The sequence below is a fragment of the Heloderma suspectum genome, chromosome 1, assembly GCF_057233095.1.
Source record: "Heloderma suspectum isolate Gila_16-S chromosome 1, 16-S_ref, whole genome shotgun sequence".
Lineage (NCBI taxonomy): Eukaryota > Metazoa > Chordata > Lepidosauria > Squamata > Helodermatidae > Heloderma > Heloderma suspectum.
Genome location: NC_139458.1, coordinates 328,207,345 through 328,228,862, shown reverse-complemented (window position 1 = coordinate 328,228,862; position 21,518 = coordinate 328,207,345). Strand labels below are relative to the sequence as shown.

Sequence of the window (21,518 nt, the reverse complement as noted above, 5' to 3'; positions counted from 1 at the left end):
AGCACCCAGTCGAAGTTAGAACTGACCATCGCAACTTGGAACATCTTCAGACAGCCTGTGCCTTAAACCAGTGGCAGATTAGGTGGTCGCTTTTTTTTTTCCAGTTCCACCTTAAGATTTGCCATGTGAAGGCCTCCAACAACCTACAAGCAGATGCTCTTTCTTGTAAGCCGGACCTCCAGCCAGGGGGTGAGGGAAATCCCCCCCCCCTCTGATTCTTCCCCCGCAGAGCCTGGTGGCAGCTGCAGTACCTCACTCTTGGGAGGAACTTATTCACTCTGAACAGGCTCAGGATGCTTTTGTCTGCCCAAAAGTGGAGGAATTGGGGCTAGCCTCTGGCCTCCCCCACCCTACCCTCTTCTCTTTGCGAGGTGGCCTGCTTTACCATTCTGGCTGGGTCTACGTGCCTTCTAGACCCCTCCGTGAGAAGGTCCTCCATCAGTGCCACGACTCCCCCACCGCTGGGCATTTTGGCTTTGCCAAGACCCTGCACGGAGTGACGCGGGATTTTTGGTGGCCTCGTGTGTGTCGGGATGTCAAGACCTATGTCGCCTCCTGCCCAACCTGCCAGCAGGCGAAAGCCCCCTCAGGCAAGCCCACAGGCTTGCTTCACCCCCTGCCTACCCCCTCGGGACCTTGGAAACTGCTCTCCCTTGACTTCATCACTGACTTGCCTCGCTCACACAGTAAGACCACTATTCTGGTAGTGGTGGATTTGTTTTCTAAGATGGCCTATTTCATCCCCTGCTCTGGGTTGCCCACAGCCAGGGAGATGGCGGAGCTTTTTTTGGCACATTTTCCGGCTCCACGGATGGCCCGAGGGTCTCATTTTGGATAGGGGGCCCCAATTCACTGCCCATTTCTGGAGGGAGCTACTTGGGCTTCTCCATGTGACGCTCCATCTTTCCTCCACCCACCATCCCCAGACAGGCGGTCAGACTGAGCGCACCAATGTGACTCTGGAGCAATATTTGCGCTGTTATGTCAATTACCAGCAAGATGACTGGTTTTCCTTGCTTATAACAATGCCTGCCATGCTTCCACCCACCAAACACCATTTTTTGCCAATTTTGGTTACCACCCCAGGGCTTTCCCGTCCACCCTAGCTCCATCTTTGGTGGCAGCAGCCCATGACTTTTTAGAGGAGTTGGGAGTGGTACACCTTCTCTTACAGGACTCCCTCGAGCAAGCCAAGACAGCCTACAAGGCCTCTGCAGACCGGTGGTGCCAGCCAGGTCTGTCTGTGCAACTGGGGGACTGGGTTTGGTTGTCCACCCAATACCTCCCCTCTCACTCGCCCGCAAAGAAGCTCACGCCTCGTCACACGGAGCCTTTCCAGATTACGGCCCAGATTAACCCTGTTGCTTTTTGCCTGGCTCTCCCCCGCTCCATGACGATCCATCCTATTTTTCATTGGTCCTTGCTGTCCCCCCTGGTTTCTGCCAACCCTTATCACTCAACTGGCTCCCCCACCACCACCAGTGCTGGTGGAGGGGGAAGAGGAGTTTGAAGTTGTGGAGATTCTGGTCTCCCACCTTTCTCGCAGCCACCTGCAATATCTGGTGGACTGGAAGGGGTATGGGCCAGATGAGCGATCCTGGGAATCTGTGGAAAATGTGCACGCTCCATTGCTGCTGAGGTGCTTCCACCAGCTGTACCCCCACAAACCCGGGGCCCCAGGGGAGGAGCACGAGGGGGGGCTTCATAGGAGCGGGGATGATGTCAGGGTGGAAACTGAGCCAACAGAGCCCCAGAGCAGTTCTGATTCTGAGGAGGAACAGCAATCCGTGGGAGAGGAGCTCACTCATCTCTCACAGGCACAGCAGCTGGCAGAGATTCCTCCTGCCAGCATTCCTGGGATAGATAGTGACCCTGGCAGTGAGAGAACGCTGGAGGGGGGCTTGCTGGATGCTCGGCGTAGACGCAGGGAGCACCAACAGATGGAGGGCGTAGAAAGGAGGCGTAGCGCTCGCTTGGCGCGCAAACAATGGTCACATCCCGAGGATCCAAGGGAAAGAGGGAGGATCTCTCTAGCCCATAAGTTCAGGGTCTTCCCATGGTTCTCCTTCAAACGGAGACCAACTGCCTTACCTGGAGCTTAGGCTACTCTGCTATCTTTCCCCAGTGCTGTTCCTTGCTTTGTCGCTAGTGATTAGTATCTGAAAGAGCCATAATTTATTTATTTATTTATTTATTTATTTCTATACCGCCCAATAGCCAAAGCTCTCTTACCATGAGGTAATAAAGGAATAAAGTCTTGGAAAGAATTCCTCATCGTCTGTGTCCTGAGTTGGCTATTGGTGGGGACTGCAAGAGGCAGCTAGGGCACTCCTGACAGTGTGTGATATATAGTCACATATGCCTGGGAGCCAGGACTGGTCTCAACTCCTTGCTGGATGGACATGCATTGGGAAATAAACCTTACCTGCAACATAATGGCCAGGTTTGCATGATCAGCAGGAGAAACTAAGCAGTATGGGTTGCTTCCCCTACCCCCATATGTGCCGCTGGCACGTGCTGCATTTACTTAATTACCCAAGCCACATTGCAGGTTGCTGTGCCATCCGAACCCCACACATGGCACAGCGGGGGTGTCTTCTAACCCACCCCACAACCCCTATTACAAGCCATGGGTTATGGGGTGGGTAAGAAGCCACCTCCACCATGCCATGCTCCGGGTTCGGATGACTCAACAATCCACGACGCCGCGCAGGTAATTAAGCAAATGCTGGGCATGCGCGAGGGTGGGGAAACAGCCCATGTTGCATGGTTTCCCCTGCTGACCATGTGAACCCAGCCACTGTGTGGGATGGCCGATAAAAGGAAACAAAGCACAAAAGAGGGAAGGTACTCAGTCACTGAACAGTCTGAAGGAGGGGACTTCCCAGGTGCCAGGACACAAGAGCACTGCAAGTTGGATAGTTGAGGAAACATTTAACTTAAGCCTTAAATTAAACATTTCCTCAGTTATCCAACTTGCAGTGCTCTTGTGTTTTGGCACCTGGGGGGTCCCCTCTTTCAGTCTGTTTGGATGGCCCATAAGCCATGTCAGATCTTCCTTTCATAGTTATTTATGATGGTGGCACATCATATAGCATTCCCCAATACAGGATTTCCACATGGCCATTTATTTTAGCTGGAGGTAACACAATGGAGCCCAGACATCCAATTGCTAAGAATAAATGAGATTGCAAACTATAACAAACTAAAAGTTCATGATGGCGAACTGATAACTTGGGAGTAAAGCACCAAAATCCTACCATTCAGTAAATACAGTAAGGCAAATCAACCCTTCTAGCACACCTGCTACAGACCCATCAGACCCAGGCAAATGAGAAAAACAGGGCACACATCCAGACCCAGAGAGGATGTAGCTAGTAGCTATACAGAAGAAAGGGGCAATTTGCACCTAATGAATGCTCTGTAATTCAGACCAGCATGATAAATAATTAGTGGTTGGTTTTGTGCTTTAGCCAAGGCAATGTGGTTTCCCTTTACTAAGGTTTAATCTGCACCTATGAACAAGCCCTTTGGGTCAAAAATAGTGAATCACTGTTCCTTGAAAGTGCTTGACATCTCCTATATTAGTGATTTAACTGGGAAACAGTATAACCCATGGTAAGGGATTAACAGCTTGATCCCTGGGGTTATGCCAGCTGGATGAGGATATGAAAGCTACTAAATCCCCTAATGCTGGCATAACAAAACATTGTTCTAGTCTAAGAATACCCTTGCTTCAATAGTAACCCCTAAATTGGCAAGACACTGCCAGTGCGGGGGGGGGGGGATGGGGAGAGTTGGGAGTAAGGTGGAAGAACAAAATGTCATTGGAAGCCTTTGCTCAGAGGTCAGTTCCATCCCCAATGCCAGCATAAAGTTATGCCAACAAAATAGGTGGCATAACTAAAAATACAACATACTACTACAACATTCCCCAGCCTGGCTGGGGAATGCTGGGAGTTGTAGGACTTCTTTTTTGTCTAAACAGGCATAGAATTGCACTCTTAAATGACATAGGGTCTGTGTTCATGGGTGATTTGCTGCAGGTTGGGACCGTTTGGAGGTCTTCTGCGGCACATGGTGTCATGGCCAGTCTGCAGCCACCCTGGAGTTTACCTGTGGGGAAACTGCATCTTTGCAGAGTACTTTTACTCCATTTTTTGTCTTGAATTCAGCTCCTCTGCAGTTCAGCTGCTGTGTGCCCATCCCTCTGCTTTAAATTTGGTATGATCAGGCATGCCTAGGGGTGTATCTTTCACTTGGCCGTAACCTCAGTAACTTAGATAACTAGAGTAATTAGCCTGCCTTTCCAACTCATCAAGGCACTAGACTAGAGTGCTGTTCTGTGCCTTCAGAATCTCGCTGTACTTCCTTTGCACCAGTGGAAGTAACCAGCCCCCATTTCCCAGCCTGTCTCACTTGAGAGCTGTGATTATGCACTTCTCTGATGCTTATGTAGGGATGTCAGAGAATTCCGCCATGGACTCCAACGGCCCCACCTCCCTCCAAACCCACACGGAGCCAGATCCTCCTCGCCAGCCGGCTCCATAGCGCCAGTGATACGGCTGCCATTGCCGTACTGCTGGCTGAGGCTGAGTGACTCCAGATGCAAATGGCATCAGCTACGCCATTTGCAGCCATAAAGATCTTAGAGTAAGCTAACTGCAGCCGTAAATGGCTGCATTTAGCTTAAACTAAGGGCTTTACGGCCACAAATGGCATAGTGGACGCCATTTGTGTCCGGAGTCACTCAGCCTCAGCCAGCGGTACAGCAATGGCAGCCATATTGCTGGTGCTACGGAGCCGGCTGGCGGCTCCATGGGATCGCCACAGAGTGGAGCCAGCTGGCGAGGATAACGGGGGGAGGGACGGATCACCTCCCGCCCCACGGACCCCCCTGCCAGAACGGCAGGTAAGTAATTCGTACATCCCTATGCTTGTGTTACTTCTCTGCTTCTGTCCATGGAGGGAAGGGGCCGGCTGGCGTTGCCTCCCTCGGCTACTGCTGCTACTGCCTCTGCTCGCCTCGGGCCGATCTACATTGTGCCGGCCATCGCAACGAATTCAGTGTCTTGTTGGTTTAAACGCTCTCGCATTAAAACATGATTATCCACACTCAGCCATTTTCCCCGTTGCGGTGCTTCATCGAATGCGCGAGCTCGGTTCACGCTCGAGTGCTGTGCTGTTTTCCTGCTCTTAAAGATGGCGGCTCTCATTGGAGGATCAGAAACTCTTCCTGTTTCTGCTGATTCCACACCCAGCACACAGCAGTGGCGCGGGAGAGGCTTGTCGTTTTCCGCATGTTTTCCTGGCTTTGGGGAAAATTACCAGCTTGTCCCTTGCCACCGCCGCTGTAGCAGATGGGGGTGGGGGAAGAAGGAGGCACCTATCTTCTGCTCCACCCCCACCTGCTGGAGGCCAGGGCGAGCTGCTGGGGGGTGTCTGCCAATGCTCTTTTCCCTGCGCCAGCCCTTGACAGCCAGCGTGAGGAAGAGGGGCAGTGGCGGCAACACCCAGCACTCGCGTGGGGGGCGGCTGCTGGCATCTTCGAAGATTTGAAGCTTCATGTCAGTCCCAGTCAGTAGTTGGATGGGCGACCGCCTGGGAATCAGGCTTCACATCTTCGACTCTTCAAAGATCATGCCTGAATTAGAAAAAAGAAAACATCACAGAGAAGCCATGATTCTTCGAAGATAACGCCTTAATTTAAAAAAAAAAAAAAAAAAGCCGAAGCAGCGGATAGGACGGGGTAAATCTTGTCTCATTTGAAGGGATAGAACAACCCAGTGCTCAATGCAGGAAGCCTGATTCCCAGGTGGTCGCCGAACCAACTACTGACTGGGACCGACCCTGCTTAGCTTCCAAGATCAGACAAGCGCGCGCACATCCAGCCCTTTGCTTGTTGCTGAGGAAACACTGAGTGCTGAGGAAGCTATGCGATCAGTAGCCAGAAGACAACATGGGGCCTCGAGAACTGTGACTGGACAGGAGGGAAATACAAACACTGCTGTATATGGACAGGCGGGGAGGGGACTACGACCAGATATGGTAGGGAAGGCGGAAAATCAGAGCACATTAAGGGGAAATACCGGGATATCAGGGTATTGAAAGTGGTAGCACAGAAGCAGGAAATTGTGGTTCCAATTCGAGGTGGGTACTGCGTAGTGTGATGCAACTTCACTGGAAGCGAAAAAAAAACATAAGTGTAGATCAGCACCTCCTCTCCTCTCTCTCCTGCATTCTTTAGTTTTCACTGTATCACCGTAGTGATACAGCGGAATACCAGAGCTGTAGGTTCCTGTTCCTCCATCTGCCTCCTCTCACTAGGTAGCTAGTACTTGAAACCGCACAGCTCTGATTTTCTCAATGGGAAAAGGCACTACAGATTCTCAATGGGGGGAAAGCAAGCAACAGAGACAGCAGACTGAGAATGGGTGAAGCAGCAAGATCCCTGCATTAATTCCTGGAAAACGGAAATGGGGTGTGAGCTCCAACTCCCTTACTGTTGGCTGGAATGGAGTGAAATTGTGCTGGTGGAGTGCTCTCATGGGGAGCCTTCAGATGCTTTGGGCAATAATAATGTGATAGCCCAGGGGGAGTCTGGTCAGGAGCAAGAAACAAGCCTCTCTCATTGGTTGAGCAGCATCTGCCAGGTGGATGTCATTTAGTTCTACGCTCCCCCCCGCCCCGCAACCTGGAAATATGTTGCTTTCAAGCACTGTGTGACCCATGAAAAGCGGTATGGTACACTCAGCTTTTCTTGCTTCATGTGTCCCTAATAGACCAAAGCCAATTCCATGAAAATCCAGATAATACTCCAACCCACTTCTCATTTCATTGACTAAAAGATCCCCCCTTAATTAACATTGTTGTGACACCAAAAACCTTAAGATGTGTTTTCCTTATAACAAACTATGTATACTGATGACCCTGTGTGGTGCAACAGACTAAACAGCTACATGAGCAGTCTAGCTAGAAATCCAATTCAATAATTTTGTTACCTGTCATATCTGTGAATTATTTCTAAACCCCCAAGCCTCTAAAAAAAATCAAGAGATAAAACAGAAAAATAGGAGCTCATTATTCCCTGTAGCTCTCATTAACAGTCAATGTCCTTGGCTTTAAAATAGAACACACCCTAACTATAGGTTAGCAACTCATGAAAATTGAGTTTCCTCCACTTTCCCATTGAGATTTGTCAAACAGTATGAAAGCATGCTTTTGCAAGAAGAGTTGGAGGAAAGTCAATAAAAGGCCTTAGCATGGGAAAAGCCATGGTGTTCTGAACACAGTAGCAACAGTAATGACTATGTTACAAATGGCTTAATATGTTTGTAGAAACAACTGAAAAACAGTAGCACAATTACTTTCCTACAGCATGGTGAGATAGAAATGAACAGCATCATTTCTGAGCTCTTCACAACTAGATCTGGACTATCAGTTTTGTTTGCATTGTGCCTGGCATATTGTACACGCAGCAGGAAATAATTTGTTTTATTTTATGATAACTTCCTAGTTTGATTAATCGTGTAGCTGAGCTTGTTTATTAAGCTACGCTGTGTATTTACTAAGAAAAGGAAGACGTTGCATCCAGTGGAACAAGTTCTTCATGTGATCTGCTCATCTGCACAGAAATAACACACATACTGCATCTGGAACTCCACCCATATTAGAATTCATGCTGAAATTTGGATTTCTCTTAAGGCAGGGAAGTGTGCCAAAATCCATGTTGCTTTTGGAAAATCCATGTTGCTTACATTCATCCCAGAAGTGCTCTGTTGTTTTTAGCACCAGCACCACCCCAATTAACATTTTGTATGTTTACAATTGTTTTATTTTTGATATATGTTGACACTTTCAAACCAAATCACATTGGGTGGTATCCAGTTAACTCATCCTGTCAACGGAACTGCTTCCGCCATCAGAACAGGGACAGGGCAATTACCACTTCCCCCTGAAGCCCCCATGTGCCCTCAAATCCTGCTCTGGAGGGCTACATGGGGGATTGCAGGCAGAAAATCACACTGTGCAAGCAAAAGTCTGCTTATTCAACACTGGATTTCACCCACCATGAACAAGAACTACTACCTGTTTATGAAGCCTAAGACTATAAAACCCATGACAAATTATCACCGTGTGAGACACACATGTGTGAAAACATCTGGGGCCTCTATAATTTAAGCAAGCAGTTTACAATATTACCAAGTATATCAGAGCAAAAAGAATCAGCTGAAACCTGTAATGCCAAAAAGATTCCCTCCACTCCATAGAAATTCATGCTTTGGGCAGGTAAAACAAAATTTCTCCTCTATGTTTTGCACATTTCTATGCAAAACTTCTGAAAGTGGGTTGAGTAGTGATCGATGATCAGGGTGTGTGCTAAGGCCATGCAATAATTGCTTTGGCATAGATTCAATGCTCACTGTACCACACATTCTGCAATACTGAAAAGGTCAGAAATCAGACTAAATATATTTAGTTTTCCTTTGGATCAATACAGACATGACGATAAACTATGGGCTCATCCACTCTCCCTCCCCTCCCTCCTCTGGAGCAGCTACAAGTAGGGATGTACGAAAGTCACTTACCTTTTCGAAGGGTGACATTCGTGGGGGGGGAGGCGCTCCATCCCTCCCCCTGAAATTCTGGCCAGGGGGGGAGGCGCTCCGTCCCTCCCCCCCAAAATTCTGGCCGGCCGGCTCCGCTCCGCAAGGATTCTGCGGAGCTGCCGGCTGGCTCTGCCAGCAGCCAGACATCTGGCCACTGGCTAGCAGGGACACAAATGGTGGCGGCTGTAGCCGCCGCCGATTGCGTCCCTGCAGTCAGCTGTGATAGGCTACGTAAATGTTTACGTAGCCTATCACGGCTGATTTAAAAGAAAAAAAACACGCACGTATGCAATGGTGGCGGCAGCTGGTCAGAAGACCGGCCGCCACAGCCGCCGAACCACCACCGAACTGCCGCCGAACCGCCGCCGGAGCCGCCGCCGCCAGGAAGATCCGCCCAAGGTAAGTCCCATCCCAGGGGGGGCAGGGGGGGCAGACCGTTCCGTCACCAATTTCGGGGGGCCAAATGCGCTGGCATTCGGCCTCCCCGAGGTTCATGGCGAAATTCTCTGACATCCCTAGCTACAAGGAAGAGATCAGAAAGTTTTGCTTCCATTTTTCATTAATCACGGTTTAGTGTTACATCCAAACCCTAAACTGTAGTTAACCTTAACTGTGATTTCTTAAAATAAGACAGCTTCATAATCCATGGCTTGGCATTGGCTTTTTTCAAAGAAACCTTAGTTACGATTAAATACTGTTTATCAGGTTTGGACAAAATGCCGAACTTTGATTTATCAAAAAAAGAAGCAAAAGCTTCCAGTCTCCTCCTTGGGACCACGCTGGAGGAGGAGGGGAGAGGCAGAGCACACAAGCCCAAGGCTTACTCCAGCTCATTCCTATCATGATAAACATCCAAACCAGCTATATGTCTTCCAGTGGTTCTGGCATCTTTCTACTACAGGGGGTGGGCAACTTGTGTCCCTCCAGAAGTTCTGGCCTACAACTCCCAGCAGCCCTAGCCAGCATAGCCAATGGTGAGGGATGATAGGAGGTGGATGCCAACATCTAGATGGCCACATGTTACCACCCCTGTTCTACTAATATGTAAAAATAAGGTTGTTCAATTATGCTTTTCAGTGATTGCAATTATTCACTTTGGCTTTCTGAAGCAATCCATATGTGTTGATGGCCTTTTGTAATATATCCATGCAATAGTCATTAGTGAAAGAGATGAGTTTGCCCATGATGACAGAATTCTAGTATGAATATGGAATTAACTGATTTTCTGAATATATCACCATATATTTCTTGGGAACTAAACACAGCATTTCTCTCTTATACTCCTCTTTTTTCTGCCTAAAAAAACCACACACAAATATTTATTTAAGCTATTGTTCGATATAATATTTAACAGCTGTTATTTAAAAAAAATACCAGCAATTATTTTAAATGTTAAATATTCACTCGATTATGAAAAAAATGACTAGGAAATGAAAAAAAAAACAATAGGAGCAACTAGATGTCTCAACTCAATCCACCCTAAATAATACTGTTGTAATAAAGAAAGCTTGTGGTAACCAGGAGTGTGTTCCATTCAGTTCTGGTACTCCAGACAAATACTTGGGCTCAGAATTCTTTATTTCTAAGAGCTGGTTCTTGGAAATGCCAATTCATGGGTTGTTTAACCCATGAATTTGTGGGGCAATGAGCAAAGGAGTGAGTGCGCTGTCTCCCGCATGCTCATCACTTCCACTTTCAATAAATTTTCATCAACTACCTAGAAACACCCCAAGATGTGAACCCAGAACTCTGAGTTGCTGAAGGGTTAAACAATCCAGAGTTTAACCCAACAACAAACCCTCACTCACAGCCCTGAAAACCCATGGTTAAAACAATCCATAGGTGGTTGTTCCGAGAAAAACAAATCTAAGGGCACAATCCAATGCATGTTTACACAGACAAAAACCCTACAATTGTAGGACATTTTTCTGTCTAAACATGCATAGGATTGTCCCCTAAGTGTATTCCTTTTGCACCTGGCTCCCATTAGTGGATCTATAGTTTCTAGTAAAAAAAAAATAATACACAAAGTAAATCCTGCAAGCCTGAAGTAAACCCATTGAAATTAATGGGACTTGTTAGTCATGACTAAATTAAGTCTAATTAATTTCAGTGGGTCTCTTGTAAGTATGACCATGTATGGATCAAACCCATTGTTTATTTCATGGTAGGAACCTGAAAACTGCAGGGTAAACTGCGAGAAAAGCTGATATTTCTTCATGATTAAGGAAACTTTGCTGTAGCATTGGATGGCTTTTATGGAAGCTATAACTATAATATCCTTCCTTTGCCTAAAAATCTTTTATGTTTTTAGAAATGGGGTTGCTGTTAAAATAAATGCATGGCTTCATTAATAACAACTTCACATTTTGGTCTATCGTGTAACAAGTCAAGCTAATGCCATTTATTTCCAAAATAATGAAGATTCCAAATGGGGTGAGAGATAAACAAAATTAAATGCTTCATGTTCATCATGTTCATATATTTTTACATAATCATGTTGCCACTTAAAAAGCTCTTGTGTTTTATCTTTATAAAAGTTATGTTGTCTTAGTGGGGTGGGGGGCAACTCAGAAGTTATATGGACCTTTAGAAGACTGCATGAATCAGCTACATGGCCAAGGAGGAGGAGATGACACGCCATCAAAAATCTAACACCTACAGTCATTTCTGTAGTCATAAACAACAAGAATATTAACATTTCATCTAGCAAAAAGCTTTATGTTTTACCGTCTCAAAAATAAACACAAATGAAAGAAGGATTTCTGTCAGTTCATCATTTTTAACAGCTTGTGTGTGTGAATATAATGTTTATTGCTTCATTTTTATACTTCTTTTTGAAAAGAAGTTGTAGTAGCCTAATGAAATAATGGTTACTAAACACAGAGGCTGCAAGTCTGAAACCACTCACACTGGTGCTGTCATCCAGTATGCAGCTAACATTTATGCTTCTTTCAAAAGTAATGTGAAAGGATGCTTTTTTTGTTCTAACACTGGGGAGATAGGTGTTTGGCTTAAAGTATGCCATCAAAAATAGCTATTTTCAATCATTATTAGTGCACAAATCAACGTGCATATTTAACTTAGATATCTGCTGGGTGCAGATTTTCAGTGTTCCTGTAAACACACTGTTGTTCAGTCGTTAAGTCGTGTCCAACTCTTCATGACCCCATGGACCATAGCACGCCAGGCCTTCCTGTCCTCCGCTCTTAGGGATGGCGGAGAATTTCTCCCCGAAACTTCGGGGGGCCGAGCGCCAATGTGCTCGGCCCCCTCAAAGAAGTTTCGGGGAGAAATTCTCCGCACCCCCCCACCCCCCGCACCCCCCCCCCCGGGACGGGACTTACCTTTCCTGAATGTCCCTCCCGGCGGCGGGTCCTGGCGGCGGTTCGTTGGGTCTTCGTCAGGGGCGGGGGCGGCAGCCGGTTTTTTGACCAGCTGCCGCCGCCGCCATTCCAATAAAAGTAAAAAAAAAAAAAAAAAAGCCCCCGTGATAGGCTACGTGACGATTAACGTAGCCTATCACGGCTAGATTTGCAAAGTCAGCTGTGATAGGCTACGTAAATCGTCACGTAGCCTACCACGGGTGACTTTAAAAAAAAAAAAAAGCGCGTACGGCTAATGGCGGCCCCCATAGGGAGCCGCCATTCACGTTCCTTATTTGGTCACTGTAGTCTACGTAAAGATTACGTAGACTACGGAGAAAATAAGGGCAACGCTATTTGCGTTGCCCTTATTTTCGCCGTAGTCTACGTAAAGATTTACATAGACTACAGCGACCAAATAAGGAACGCGAATGGCGGCTCCCTATGGGGGCCGCCATTTGCGTACGCGCTTTTTTTTTTTTAAGTGAGCCGTGATAGGCTACGTGACAATTTACGTAGCCTATCACGGTTGACTTTGCAGATCTAGCCATGATAGGCTACGTTAATCGTCACGTAGCCTATCACGGGAGCATTTTTGTTTTATTTAAAACTTCTAATTTCGCGGCCGGGCAAGGCGAGGCGCCTCCTCCCCGGCCTGAATTTCGGCCGGGCGAGGCGGGAAGCCTCCCCCCCGGCCTGAATTTCGGCCGGGCGAGGCGGGAAGCCTCCCCCCCGGCCTGAACTTCGGGGGGAGAGCAGCGAAGCGCCTCCCCCGCACCGCGAAAAGCTGCGAGACCAGGTAAGTGGCTTTCGTGCACTCCTATCCGCTCTCTCCCGGCGTGTGCTCAAATTCATATTCATTGCATCGGTGATGCTATCTATCCATCTCATCCTCTGCCATCCCCTTCTCCTTTTGCTTTCAATCTTTCCCAGCATCAGGGTCTTTTCCAGTGACTTTTCTCTTCACATTAGGTGGCCAAAAGATCCCTTGAGATCTCTGATTTTCTTGAAGAGATCTCTAGTCTCTCCCATTCTATTGTTTTCCTCAATTTCTTTGCATTGTTCATTTAAGAAGGCCTTCTTGTCTCTCCTTGCTATTCTCTGGAACTCTGCATTCAGTTGGATATATCTTTCCCTTTCTCCCTTGCTTCGCTTCCCTTCTTTCCTCAGCTACTTGTAAAGCCTCCTCAGACAGCCACTTTGCTTTCTTGCATTTCTTTTTCTTTGGGATGGATTTCGTTGCTGCCTCCTGAACAATGTTACGGACCTCTGTCCATAGTTCCGCAGGCACTCTGTCTATCAGGTCTAATCCCTTAAATCTATTCCTCACCTCCACTGTATATTCATAAGGGATATGATTTAGGTCATACCTGAATGGTTTAGTGGTTTTCCCTATGTTCTTCAATTTAAGCCAAAATTTTACAAGAAGCAGCTCATGATCTGAGCCACAGTCAGCTCCAGGTCTTGTTTTTACTGACAGTTCGGAGCTTCTCCATCTTTGGCAGCAAAGTACACAATCAATCTGATTTTGATATTGACCATCTGGTGATGTCCATGTGTAGAGTCGCCTCTCGTGCTGTTGGAAAAGAGTGTTTGCTACGATCAGCTTGTTTTCTTGGCAAAACTCTATTCACCTTTGTCCTGCTTCATTTTGTACACCAAGGCCATGCTTGCCTGTTATCCCGGTGATTTCTTGACTTCCTACTTTAGCATTCCAATCCCCTATGATGAAAAGGACATCTTTTTTTGGCGTTAGTTCTAGAAGGTGTTGTAGGTCTTCATAGAACTGATCAACCTCAGCTTGGCCTGGTTTAAATGTAATGCTAAACCCTAGTATAACCATGGCTTGTTGAATAAGCATGAACCCAGCTCACCAATGTTCAAACAAACCACAGTTGTTGCCTCCTCTGCAAATACCTGGCTGCTATACCAAAGCCTTTTGTGATGCCCAAGGACAGGCAAGGCATCATTACATGGCCAATTCTCTGGTTAGCTGCAAAAATGGGGCACGGATAGGGTGGCCAGTTGTGAATTACCAAGAAAGAAGATACCTATTTGCATAAAATGTGCATATCCTAATTAAGACGTATAGATGCAGAAATAATTATTATAATTTAAATAAAAATACAGTACATCTCACCATAGTGTGGAAGACTGACCCGGTGACCTGTGTGCCTTGCTCAGTCTGCTGCCTTGTGCTATTTATAGCCATCTTTAAGGCTCCCGGTGGTTTTTTATCTTTAAACTGGACTTGGCCTGAAAAGCCCTTCAGACAAAGGACGCCTTCAAAATAAGGAATGTCTTCTGACAGCCCCTGAAACTGAGGACTGTCCTCTGTAAAAGAGGACACATGGCCACCCTAGACAGGGAACATGAATGCTCTCTTCCTTTGAGATCTTTGACCAGTCTTGGCACATCCAAGGTAAACACACACAGTCTTAAAGCTTTCCTCTCTTCCCCCATTCCTAGACATTCCCCACAAAGGTTTGCAGGCCTCTTTGTTAACCCTTTCCTCCCAACATCCTTCCCACCAGAAGCCTTCTACCCACAAATGTCAGGGTGTTTTATACTATTTGCTAGCAGCTCAGAGTGTCTTTCACTTACCCTATAGATGACTGATCTGCACTGAAGCTTACATTAAATTTCACATTAGCTGACATACTGGTCAACTTACATTAAATTTCTCTACCACACACTCAACTACCCAGCACTGACTCAGACAACACACACACACACACACCTTTAGTATTCCAAGCTTCCCACAAGTGAGCATGGAAAGTTAGCTGATATACTCCCAGAGCTGCAAATGTGCATCCCTCCTTCCACAAACATAAGCCATGCAAAAGGATTCTCTGCCTTCATGGCACTCCAAATTATTTGTTCTTCACTTCAACCCTCAGTCTCTCCCAGCACACCTGAACAGAACTGATGTCAGCACCCAATATCCTGAGAGCCAAACCCGGACTCCACCCTCTAAATTTGTTGGCATCTCTAATCACATATGTGGCCTATCCATTAGGGAAAAAAAGTAGCAGGTCAAGAAAATATGTCTCCCATTGGGGAGAATCTCTGTCAACCAAGTCAGACAGTATGAGGCCAAATGGATGATCGGTCTTTCAGAGGCTCTCTGACCCCTCAGAGCTCTCACTCCGTAATATACAAGATGTAATTCTTGATCAGACCTATGCCTTGTGACCCATCAAGTTGAGTACAGCCCCCAGGGGCTAAACAAACGTCCTGTTTTTGTTGCCTGCCTGGCTCAGAGAGCTACTGTTGTATAGAGAGCCTGAGGTAAGATATGTGCAATGTCTCAGGGTTCTTCTATAATTTGGATGAATGGGGGCAGATCTGCATTCATTCCAGAGACAAACCACTGACTAGGTAACAGTATTTACTTAATATAAGCATTTTAGTTAAATAATAATATTAATGAACTAACAAATAGAACTGATAGCAATAATATAAACCAAATATGCTAACTTTGGACCACAGTTCACTTCAAAACTCAGAGTTACTGCAGTCAGACAGTCAACGGTTGCTTTCCCAGTTCCTTCAGTCTGTTATTGCCAGCTTCTGTTACGGAGGTTCCCTCTTCCTCTCTGGCCGAGGGCTGCTCTATCTGCCTCTTCTCTTCTTCACCACACTGCTGCCTTTCCCAGACTTCCTTCTCAGCCACTCTTCTTCACATTCCTGCTGCCTCCTTTTCTTCTTCCTCTCCAACATTTCCCTCCCTCTCTTTTCCTTCTTCTTCCCTATCCATCATTTCACATTTTCATTCCACCCCCTTCTCTCTCCATTCTGTGCCCCTCCCACCTTACACAGCTCACATCCCAAACCCTTAAGGAAAAGGCATTACACGTAAGAAAATCCCTAGTTTGAGCTTTGTCTCTGCCACAAATACACAAGGTTTTCACTCTTAGCCCTTCATCTGCAAAATGGGGATAATACTACAAACCTATCTTGCAGGTAACTGATATGAAGCATTTTTTCCAATGTGCTGTATAACTGCTAAACACCAACTTACCTCTGCAAAAACAGGGGGGGGCAGGTGTCAAGCAACCTGGGATCCCACCAGTGCCAGACCCAGGTTTTTGAGGTCCCTTGGGCAAGACATCCTCAATGGACCCCCTCCCTCAGTGAGTTGACCTTCTCACTCCCGTTGTCACCAGCTATTGCTTTTTGTCACCACTGCCACCACTTGCTTGCTTGAGTAAGTAGGCAGTAGCATCTACTGCTGCTCCTCACCACCACCACCATTGCCTGGGCCAGAGCAAGAAGCAGGTGAAGAGGAGGAGCAACTCCAGGGGCTGTTGTCAATGGGCCTCTGATGGGTGTGGGCCCTTAGGACGTGGCCAACCTTGACGCCAGCCTTGAGTACCCCAATTCATGGCTGGTGTGATCTTATATTCGGCATATTTGTGCTGGCCTGGCCTGAACTTGACCATCACTTATCCTAAAAGAGGAATTAGAAATAGTTACATTTGTATATTCCATTGTAGCATCCTATAAAAGGATGTAATGGAATGTAGGTGTAAAGCTGTTTATCCCACGCACGCACACCCCTTTCACATTGACTACAGCATCACATTTGTCCCACAGCCAGAGAGTGGAACAAGAGGGCATGCATGAATGATGCCAGAGGAAAGCACTTTTGTGTGCAATTCTTCAGAGAAATTGTTCAAGAACGCTTCATCCGTGGAACAGATTACCTCTAATTCTTCAAGGCTGGTGTCTGCATGGGTTATCTGCCAAGTAATTGTCAGTCACTTATGCTGAAAAGGACTGGGGTCATTTTAAAGATCAATAGGAAACACAAACATTTTGTGTCATTTTCTACTTTTCATGTGATACTATTACCAAATTGCTACTTTGACAAAACACATTAGGAAAATGTACTGTGCTGTCATTTTAACCACTGAGGGAGCCTTAGCGGAAAGCAAAATTATGTGGCTAGCAGTAGATTATTTCCACCAAATGGGGGGAAAAAACAAAGTTGTACCCTATTGCTCCTATAAAAATAAGCCCAGGCTCACACTCCTTTTACTTGGAGTGCCTTAAAACAAAAATATTTCAAGAATTCTCTTCCTGATGATAGCTATAATAGTGCCTGGATAAAGGCTGTTGCCAAAATAGCTCATTTCATGGGATCATCACTCCCCTTCCTTGCTCAAATAAGATTTCACTTTGTGTTATCCCTAATAAAGCAAAGACTCTGTGGCTGGGTTCACACATAGTGCTAACCCATCGTGGGTCACATTCTGGAGCGACCCATGATGGGTTAGCATGTTGTGTGGGGGGTGAAATGCCTACCCACAATCAGTAAATTGCCAACCTTGGTTACTCACCCTCTGCAGTGGGGGTAAGGGGCCCCAAGGTGGCTTACTGTGTCATGTGGTGGGCGTTCTGTTGATAAATCTGGGCACTCCATCAATAAATGTGGCCGGCCTTAGAGATGGCAGCCTAGAGCATCCAGAACTTCAAGCAATGCTCTAGCCAGCACAGGTGATCTCTATGGTTGAGATAGCTGTGCAATGGACAGAGCGGCCACCGCAAAGCCATTCCCTCCACAGTGGCCACTGAGAGGTAGAGGGGAGAGAAAGAGCAGGGTTAGAACAGGGGGATAGAAACAGTGAGATAAAGAAGTGTTAGGGGAAGAAATAGCAAGGCTACAGGCTGGGAGTGGGGAGAAACAGCAAGATAAAGGGGTGAGTAGGAGAAAAAGAGCAAGGCTAGGGACTAGGAAGGGAAAGGCAGAAGCTAGGGGCAGGGAAGGGAGAGAAATAGTGAGGAAAGGGGTTGTGGGAAAGACATAGCAAAGCTAGAGTCTGGGAGCTGAAAGAAAGAGCAAAGGGAAAAGGTCTGCAGGGACAGAAGATGATTGGGCGGACCAGGAAGCAACTCTTTCCATTTCCCTCTCCCTCTCAATCTCTAGCCTCACTATTTCTCTCTCCCTCCACCACCTCTTGACTAGCCACATCCTCCATTGGAACCATTTTGTGGTGGTGCCACAATAGTTTCTCAAATGCCCAAATGTGCCCACAGATCCAAAAAGGTTGGGGACCCCTGCCCCAGATGGCTACACCCCTTCACCTGGCCCCAGGTCTTTCCCCCAACTACCAATCATTTGATGTTTTCCAGCTTTTGTGCTGTTTTCTCCTCATTCTAAAAGGTTGAAATCTCTCTCCTAAAGCTTGATCACTAGCATAAGAGCTTTAAGCTACCATATGTTGATGTTTTTTGTATTTGGGGGCCAAACCCTTTTGTATCTGACCCTGCCTTCTTTGACTTTGTCCCTGCCCACCACTGGAATGTGACCCCCAAGAGCTTCTTTGAAATTGAATTTGGCTGAAAGAAGTTCCCCACCCCTGCAGTAGTCCAGCCTGGAAAGGCAGCCACTGTAGTTTACAAACATTCACGCAGGAGGTCTTTGCGTGCCACACATGCACACACATGCACACGCCAACAAAAGGCATCAAGTTAACAAATACCTATTTGCTTCCCTTTAGAAAGATCACCCTCAATAAATGTATTAGGCAAGAAAAGTTTGCTGTAGTTTGTTTTTTAACCCCTATGGGAAACAGTTAGCAGTACTTCTTGCTTCTTCCGGGTTGCACAGATGTTACAAGAGAGAGATGTGAGCTACCAGCCAGCATCAGCCTCAAGAGGCACTTACCTAGATAATGCAATAAAAATATGCCGTAAAAACAAAGAACCTGCAATTAAATGGCAATGTAGAAGAAATAGCAACACTTTCTGAAATAAGCAAGTTGTCTGCTTCTTACTGTTACAATTATGTAAAATTATGCAGCCTTTTCATTACATTTTCTGTGGTGAATATTTTATTGCTTTTCCAAGTGGGGGACATTTCAAATTCCCTAGTGTGGACATACTTTCAGATTGCAGAGTTAATTCTATTCATCATTGACAGCTCAAGTCAGATTCCCTAATTCTGAAAACAAATCTTCCTAAGCTAGGGAAAAGGGGTACTCACTGCAAGCACTGCTGCCACGTATTTTCCAACCAGTTCAATAGAAATTGCCTGGGGCTTCTGTTGCAGAAGTTCCATCAGAATGAATGGGGGTTTGTAATACCAGAATTTGCTGGACTGTTCTCTGGAGTATTCAAGAATGCATCTCTGCAGTTTCCATTCATTAACGGTTTTCATGCCCTCTTTCCACATTCACAGACTCCCTATCTTGAACAGGATCTAGGAATAACCAATTCTTCATTCCAGGTCTTCTAACAACTTATTTTGTTTGTTTCTGTTTTCCTATCAGTAGTATCTTGATTTCCCAATTTATTTGTTAACAGAGTTAATGGTCTCTGGTTAACATCAGCCTCTAGATCCAATATCATCTCTTGTTTGTTTGTTAATTTTTGCTATGAAAACCTACATCTGGGGAAACCCAAAACCTTTCCTTGACATTGCAAACATTAGATGATGATGATGATGATGATGTATTACATTTCTATATCGCCCAATAGCTGAAGCTCTCTGGGCGGTTTACAAAGATGATGATGATGATTCAATAGATTGATATACCACTGAACATATTTAAAAATATCTCTAGTTAGGCTGCAATCCTATGCACACTTACCTGGGGTAAGCCCCATTGAAAACAGTGGGACTTCCTTTCAAGTAAACAAGCATAGGATTATGCTGTTAATCTGACAAAGTTATTTGAGATTTTTCAGATCTCAGTTTTGCAAGTCTCCAAAACACAGGTGTTGATGTTGATTCATTCCATTTGTCATGTCTGGCTTGTTACACGTCCCAGGGAAATGTATTGTGCAACCAATGGACCTTGCTTCAGTTATTCAGCCCTAGTTACATCCAGAGTGGAGTATTGTAATGCGCTCTGCCAGGGGGTATCTTTAAAGAAAGTCAGTATGTTAAGAATGCAGCAGCCCAGGTGCTTGCAGGAGACAAGTGTTCAGAACATATTACACCAATTCTGTAACAGCTGTACTGGTTACCAGTTTGCTTCCAGGCTCAATGTAACATGCTGGAATGGATCTTAAAAGCTTCAAATGGTTTGGACCAGGACCCTGTATCCACGACAACAGAAGGAGAAGTAAAGGGAGGCTTACCCGGATTTTTTCAAGGAAATGGCTTTGGTGCGCTTTGGTCTGTGCAGGGCTCCACGAGTGAGTGCACCGCTCCAGTATAAGTCGCTTCACAGAACATACTTCCAGGTGGAGTAGGGGGATTAGAGTAAACATCATCAGACTGGCAGGGGTTGCTCAATCAATAAGAAAGCCTCCTCCCTGTCCAGGCTCTCCTTTTTCCTTCCCCCGATACTCCTGTAAAGCAATGGATGGAAGCTTAGCCTCATTGATCACAATGGGAGTTACTTCTGAGGAGACCCCTTTCCCCAGCCTATGCCGGATTCCACCAATTGTTTTTTTTTATTTCGCACCCTCTAAAACCACTATCTCACTTTGTCACTATCACGCGATAGCGCTAATGTGCAATAGTGACATAGTGAGAGATAAGGGGCATGGCTGTTGCTAGACAAATCCATGATAGTGATCTAGTGACATTAAAAAACCCTTTGTAGGTGTGATTTTTTTTAACCTTCCTTTCTGGATGAGTGATTTCTTTCATGTCTCTATGCCTCTATCACGCATTTGCTCTATCACACAAGTGCTCTATTGCTCTATCAAGCAATTGGACTATGGGTCACTATTTGTCCAGCAATAGCTATGCCCCCGAATAGTGGCACAGTGAGGTAGTGAGAAAGGGGATATAGGTATTGCTAGACAAGGGCAAGATAGTGACATACTGAGATAGTGAGATGGGGAGAGGTGTATGTACTGCTGACAAAAGCACTATTTCGGTTTAACACTTTAATTTTTTTTAAAGAAGTTGGAGGCTGCCCAAAGCACACTTTGCAGGGGTGGCCACCAGAGTTTAGTGGTAGGTAAGGTAAAGTGAATGCCATGAGGTTGCGCAGAACTCCAACGGCCAGCCCTGAAATGGTGGAAATAGTGGGGAAAACACAGGCAGGGAAGAACATTGGGGAAACACCTGTCATGCCCCAGCTGGAGGAGTCCTCCTCAAAAGGAGCTAGAGGCCCCAGAAGTCCAGGGTACCCCAGACCAGGGACTGCCACCAGACCCACAGGAGCCTGAACCCTCGGGGAAGTGGCTGCAGGGCCATCCTTGTCAGGACAGAGGGACTCTGCCTCTGAGGCAGTGGATGAGCCACCCCCTGATCCACAGGATCATTGTCACTGCCTCAAGCAACAGGCTAGCAGAGCTCCTGTGCGAAGGAGCACTCGCCTCCAGAAATGGTCTCCTCAGGAGTAAGGGACTCCTCAGGAGTAGGCTCTGGAAAGGGATTTCTGATTGCTACAGCCAAGATCTGGGTGGGGTTTGGCTACCTTTGGGCTTAAAAGCCTTCACTGTAAACGCAGCCAGTGTTGGAACAACTTGGCCCATCCAGCCTCTGCTGTGTACCTTGCCTCCTGAATTGTGCCCCGTGTCTGATACTCTGCTTCCTGACCTTTTGGACTGTGCAATGACCCTGCTTCTGCACTGT

General features: G+C 46.3%; 1 long non-coding RNA gene across 1 annotated transcript in view; it reads right to left on the bottom strand.

Moving 5' to 3' along the window:
• Nucleotides 1-4,790: 4,790 nt before the first annotated feature.
• The window catches only part of LOC146359480 (uncharacterized), a 47,729-nt gene continuing 31,001 nt past the window's right edge, over nucleotides 4,791-21,518 (bottom strand). The window contains exons 2-3 of the long non-coding RNA XR_014786671.1: nucleotides 20,066-20,278; nucleotides 4,791-5,644 (exon numbers count right to left, since the gene is read on the bottom strand). This is a non-coding gene — a long non-coding RNA (uncharacterized LOC146359480). The remainder of the gene's footprint in view (nucleotides 5,645-20,065; nucleotides 20,279-21,518) is intronic.